Raw genomic sequence first — 6,413 nt, 5'->3', positions numbered from 1 at the left:
TCAAAATAAAAAAGTTTTGAATATTGGTTGGACAGCAATGTGAATGTATTCAATTCTAGTGAATTGTACACTTAATGGTTAAGATGGTAAATTGTACATTATGTGTATCCTATCATACTTTTTAAAAAGGTAAAGGGATTTTTAACATTTTGAGGCAGAGTTTATTATTTTTTAAAAAAGATTTTATTTATTTGAGAGAGAGACCATGAATACAGGCAGTGGGCAGGGAGGGCCAGACGGAGAAGCAGATTCCCCACTAAACAGGGAGTCAGCCAGGACTCTGAGATCATGACCGAAGCCCAAGCCAGACGCTTAACCAACTGATCCATCCAGGTGCCCCTGAGAGGAAGAATTTAATTCACCACTGGAATATAGCCAAGATTCAGATAAAAAAACCCTCCAAATATTTAATAAGCACATATGGTCGGGCCTTGAAATACACTGATCATCTGAAAATTGTAAGCCTTATATTTCTCAATGAGGGGAAAAAAGAGCCAGTGAAAATATTCCTGGTCATTTTTTCATGAAAATATTGTTTGATATCGATCACAGTTTTAGGATATAGAAGGCAAAAAGAAAAATCTAGAATTTGTTCTTTAACAGGAATCTCCATCAAAATCCTGAAATCATTAAGTCAGAAAAGCTCTGATGTGTGAAACCTCTTACAAGTTTATTGTTATGAATAGCCTACTAAGTAGATTTCTGAGCAAAGATTATATTACCAGGGATAAAGAAGGCCAATTAGTCAAGAGGACATGATAATCTTAGCTGTTTTTAAGAGTCATGTGTCTATATCCCTGGTATTCTAATTGAGAGCCGCCAATGAAGCCACCAGTTGAAGTGACAGTAGGAGCAGTTCTTGCAAAGCTAGAGAGGTCAGTGGAAAATTCAGTAGATATCCATTATGAAGACACTTGGTTTTCACCCAAGGATGAAAAGGATATATACAAAGACATGGTACAGGATATTTGACATTAGATTACTCTAGGAGGTCCAGGAGATGCCTTGAACAAACCTATACAATGTCCTTTCCTTCCTGCTCTCAAGAGTGTTTATTATTGGCATTTGCACGAGACTAGAAGCTATCAATGACACCTCCAACATTGACATTTTTTAAAGATTTTATTTATTTATTCATCAGAGAGAGAGAGAGAGAGAGAGAGAGGCAGAGACACAGGCAGAGGGAGAAGCAGGCTCCATGCAGGGAGCCCGACGTGGGGACTCGATCCCAGGTCTCCAGGATCGCGCCCTGGGCTGAAGGCGGCACTAAACTGCTGAGCCACCGGGACTACCCCAACATTGACATTTTGATTGATTTAATTTTTCAGGGACAAGCCAAATAATTCTATGATAGAAGTATGGCTGGTCACTGATACAGTGCATCTGATAAAGCTAACATATATATATATATTTTAAATCACATTTGTTCATTTACTTAACAAGAGACAACATGCTTTCTACTACTCTTTACAGAGAGTGACCTTTTGCAAAGTGTAGCGCTTTGGTGCTTGATCACTTCCCATTTCCATGACTCTAGACCTACAACTTCTACTTTGGTTTGCACGACACATTGAAGGGACTACATGAGCATGTACCGAAACAAAGAATGTGAAAAATGGCATGGGCTTCTATTTCTGTATTTGTCTGACAACGATTGCTATGTTTCCACTCCAGATTTGTTTCTATGTTAATTTCTCTGCCTTTAACATGGCTTCGCATACATGATCTCTTCACATTTAATTCAAAAGGTTTTCTGCCACTCGAGTTTCAAGGAGGCATTGTGCTCACACCTGGAGGACCTGGTGTAGGAAGTGCCAGTCTTTGCATGCGCTGTGATTATAGTCTCTGTGGTGTGGGTTCGTTGCCCATACTCAAACAGGGTACTAAGGGAAATCATCTGTATCACCCTTGTGGAATTCTAGCTCATAGGAATGATTTGGAATCTGTTTCATATTTTCTTGAGGGTTTGATGGGTCTCTTGGGGAAAATTAAAAAGAGCTATTTAGAACTAAGGAGTGGACTTGGAAACCTTTGCCTTCTTCTACAAATACTTTCTGACTCTTTCTCTTTTGCATAAATAACCCCCCTTCTTCCAAAATAGATTCTTTGGCCTTGGGGAAAAATTTGTCAGCTTGATTTGCTGAAGTAAACATTTTATTTAGGAAAAAAAGTTGCCTAGAAAATGGTTGCAGCCAATTTCCATCCTCTCTGAATGATAATAAATTTTTGGCAAAACTTCTTTTTTTCCTACTTGGTCACCTGCTGTCTTTGCATAATTACTTAGCCATTTCAGACTTGTATGTCTTTTATTCCCCAACTCCAAGGGGGCAGGTGGATCTTATTCTCTTTGGATATGCTTCAGTGCTTAGTACCACAGCCTGCAGATAATATAGATGCGACAGGCATTTGCCAAGCAAATGAATAGATGGGTGAATTAATGACTGCTCAGAAGAGTGACAGTCTTGAGTTCATCTGTCAATTTTTCCAATTTACTGTGGACTAAATTATAATTTGTTTTCTAATAAAGTAGTCTGTAAGTAGGCATCTCATATGTAAGCACATTTGCATCTTGAAAATATTAATGACAGGAAGAGGCAGGACAAAGTTCTTGGACAAATGGTCTCCTAAGTTAAAAATGCAAAAATGTGAAGAGTCTTTGGGAACAAGTGTGGAAAAAAGAGAAAAAGAAGTTTTTAGAGAAATGGGTGACCAGCAGGTATGGCACTTCAGTGAGTGAGGGCCCGCATTGGCCTAACTAGCATGGGCTTTGTAGTAGTCTACAAATAATGGGAAACTTCATTAGGTAGCTTAAACCCAAAAGCTGATTTGTCTCTTGTGCAGGGGGAGCAAGTGCAGGACCAGTATGGTGGCTCAGTGACACCACCAGGGACCCAGAATTTCCCATCATTCCATTCTCCTTCCATATAAGCCCTTATTCTCATGCATCTCATCTTGGGGTTGCAATAATATTGCTGCATCTCCAGGCCTCACATTCCAAATTCTAAGCCAGAAAAGAGAGGGGTGGGTGATAGGCAGTGAAGAACGAAGGGGCAGAAGCACCTCTCTTTTTTTATTGAGGAAGCAATGGCTTCCCTGGGGACTTTTGCCTGTATCTCATTGGACAGAATGGTGTCCTATGACCATTCCAGCTGCAAAGTAAACTAGGATCTTGAATATTTCAGCTGCCCTGAATAAAATTGGGCTTCCTCTAGTAAGAACAAGGGTGGGGATAGATATCTGTGAAACAACTTCCATCTTTCAAAACGTGATTACATGGTTAGAACAACCTGGTTGGTGAAGCTGGTTAGTAACTGGAATGTACCCAAGTGACCAGCTGAGGCCAGAGGAGAGGTACTAGTTCATGAGACTTCCATGGCTGGGAGGCCCACTGAGAATTACTGATCAGCCTTCTGGGGCAAGGCTGTGGTCTAGCCTGGTCTGGCCCTGAAAAATAACACAGATACCCAAAGCAAAGGATCTTGATTCTCTACTTTCCAGGAAAGCCTGTAAAGAATGTTCTGGCATTCAATTGATGACAGAAGCAATTGGATAATTAGGAAGCAACATGGAGAGTTTTCATAAATGCCTGATCCCTGTGTTAATTCATAGTATCACAAAAATTCAGAGGTAGAAGAGACTTCGGAGATCATTATAATGTCATCCTTCATTCAACAGGGAGAAAATGAAAGCAAATAAAGGTGATGTAACTTCCACAAAATAACCCAGACAGCACCAGACCTCAGCCTTAAGAATCTAGGTACATTTAACTCTCTCTGTTCAAAATTATGTTCTCTACAATGCTTCTCATATGGGGAACAGCAAAATCACCTGGAGCGCTGGCAAAAGTTTAGGTTCTTAGGCCCAGCATCCAACTTACTGGATCCACATTTCCAGGTATGGCCATCGGGAATCTGAACGTTGACCTGGCCTCGCCTGTTGCTCTGATGGAGGACCTGAGCTGAGAATCACTGGTATCTTTCTGAGTTCCTACCTGCAGGAATTTCTGTCATGACTCTTGTTTTATATGCTCACTAAGTTGCTTCCATCTCTAAGTGGCTAACGGCAGGATATCAGGCCAAGAGTATGGCATGGAGGAGGATGAAAAAGAGCAGAAGTATGTAAAAACTAGAATCCCAAAACTAGAATCTAAACAGTAGAAGGTTCATGCTCTTTGGCTAGTGGCAGTGGAATGTTACTATTAGGGAATACTAAAAAATGTTCCATTTGGGGCCAGCTCAGTCTATTTCATTAAGATCTATATCAAAATGGTTTTTTGCCACCTGATGGCTGCCATCATGGGTCACATGCATGCTCCTGGGAAGGGCCTGTCCCAGTTGGCTCTACTTTACCACTGCAGCTTCCCCACCTGGCTAAAGTTGATGTCTGATGATGTAAAGCATGCTATTTACAAACTGGCCAAGATGTGCCTGACTCCCTCACAAATTGATGTGACTCTGAGAAACTCACAAGGTGTTGCACAAGTATGTTTTGTGATAGGCAATCAAATCTTGAGAATTCTTAAGTCCAAAGAACTTGCTTGCCCTTGCTCTTCCCGAAGATCTCTACTACTGGATTAAGAAAGTTGTTGCTGTTTGAAAGCATCTTGAGAGACATAGAAAGGATGCTAAATCTGACTGATGTTGATGGAGAGTTCCATTTATTTGTTGGCCTCATATTATAAGACCAAATGAGTACTCCCCTCCAATTGGAAATAAGAGTTATCCACAGCCTCTGTCGTGGTTGCATAAACGTGTCTGTGTATTCAAGCAATGAAGTCATTGTCTATCTAGAAAAAAAAGACCTATATCAAAATGATTTCAGTTCTTAACAAAAACACTCAATATGTTGGCTGCTGACAATCAAACTTTTCAGGAGAGAACCAAAGCAGTAAAAATGTTAGCTTGACTTACAGATCTTTTCACTGAAGGAAGTGAAATGAAGTACTCAGTGTATGGGACATATCAGATGGTGAGTAGGAATGTAGTTTCTCAGTCTGTCTTCCTGTAAAAGTAGTTGTAAGACTTCTTCCTCACTGAGCTATGTTTCCACTCCAATGGGAGTTTTTTTTTTTTAAATGATAGTCACACAGAGAGGGGCACAGAGACACAGGCAGAGGGAGAGGGAGAAGCAGGCTCCATGCACTGGAAGCCCGACATGGGATTCGATCCCAGGTCTCCAGAATCATGCCCTGGGCCAAAGGCAGGCGCTAAACCGCTGCGCCACCCAGGGATCCCGATGGGAGTTCTTTATTACCCAATCATTTGTTCTCCATTATTACTTTCTGTGTAGCTAAATGCTAGCAGGTGTCAGCATTGCTTGGAGGCCTGGTATTTACAGGATAATTGGAAGAACTAGAATCTTGAGGGAACACACAATTCCTTTAATGAGAAATTAAACTAATGGACTTTTATCTCATTTGCCTGGTGCAATGGTCCCTGAAACCATTGATGATCAGAATGCTCTGTAAAGCTTTTAATATATTTTCACTGTTGATTAATTAATTTCAATTGTGAAAGTTGTTCATGCTACTGGTTAGCATGATAATAACTCCAAAAAGTGCAGAAGGGGAAAATTGAAAAGTAAATTCTCTCTCCTCTACTTTGCACTTCCTAAAATAAGCCCACCATTTTTAACATTATTTTTGTGTATTGTCTTCCAAATCCTTTTTGAAAAAAGATTTTATTTATTTATTTGGCAGAGAGAGAGAGAGAGAGAGAGAGAGAGAACAAGCAGGCGGAGTGGAAGGCAGAGGGAGAGGGTGAGGGAGAAGCAGACTCCCCACTGAGCAGAGAGCCCACTGTGGGGCTCCATCCCTGGCCCCTGGGATCATGACCTGAGCCAAAGGTAGATGCTCAACTACTGAGCCACCCAGGCATCCCTGTTTATAACTTTTTTTTTTTTTTTTTGCAAATATCATTTCTGTATCTACAGTTTTGTCCCTTGCTTTTCCAGGCTGCTGTCTCTTGGACACCTTTGTATGTAGCAAGTTGTAACTACACTTCAGTCTTTCGAATGGATGTGTTTTCCATTAAAATGACTGATTCGTTGGATCAAGTGAAGCCCAGGGATCTGCATTTTTTAAAGAAGCTTTTCCATTATTTCTGATGTAAGCTAGGCCATGCACAAGCATTTAGAAACCACTGTCTTAGCTCAGGTCAAAAACATGTTTTAAGATATGCCATTTTGATGTTTGGCTGAAACTTTTCATTAGGATTAACTATGTATTCCTTCCCACTGCCTGATAAGAATAAGAAATAAACAATTGCCCACAAAGTTTTTTTTTAAATGATAAAATTCTGCTATACACACAAGGCAGGAAAGTTTCCTTGGTAACTGGTGGCAAGTATGGAAGATAATAGCTGGAATTTGTGATAAGATTAAGGCAATGTTTCTACTGGAAGAGTGTCATAAAG

At 40.4% G+C, this 6,413-nt stretch overlaps 1 pseudogene; it reads left to right on the top strand.

Annotated features, from left to right (window-relative positions):
* Positions 1 to 4,295: 4,295 nt before the first annotated feature.
* LOC140642247 (small ribosomal subunit protein uS15-like) lies at positions 4,296 to 4,748 on the top strand (annotated as a pseudogene).
* Positions 4,749 to 6,413: the final 1,665 nt, after the last annotated feature.

The sequence above is a fragment of the Canis lupus genome, chromosome 11 (assembly GCF_048164855.1).
Source record: "Canis lupus baileyi chromosome 11, mCanLup2.hap1, whole genome shotgun sequence".
NCBI lineage: Eukaryota > Metazoa > Chordata > Mammalia > Carnivora > Canidae > Canis > Canis lupus.
This window is presented reverse-complemented; position numbering and strand designations above follow the sequence as displayed.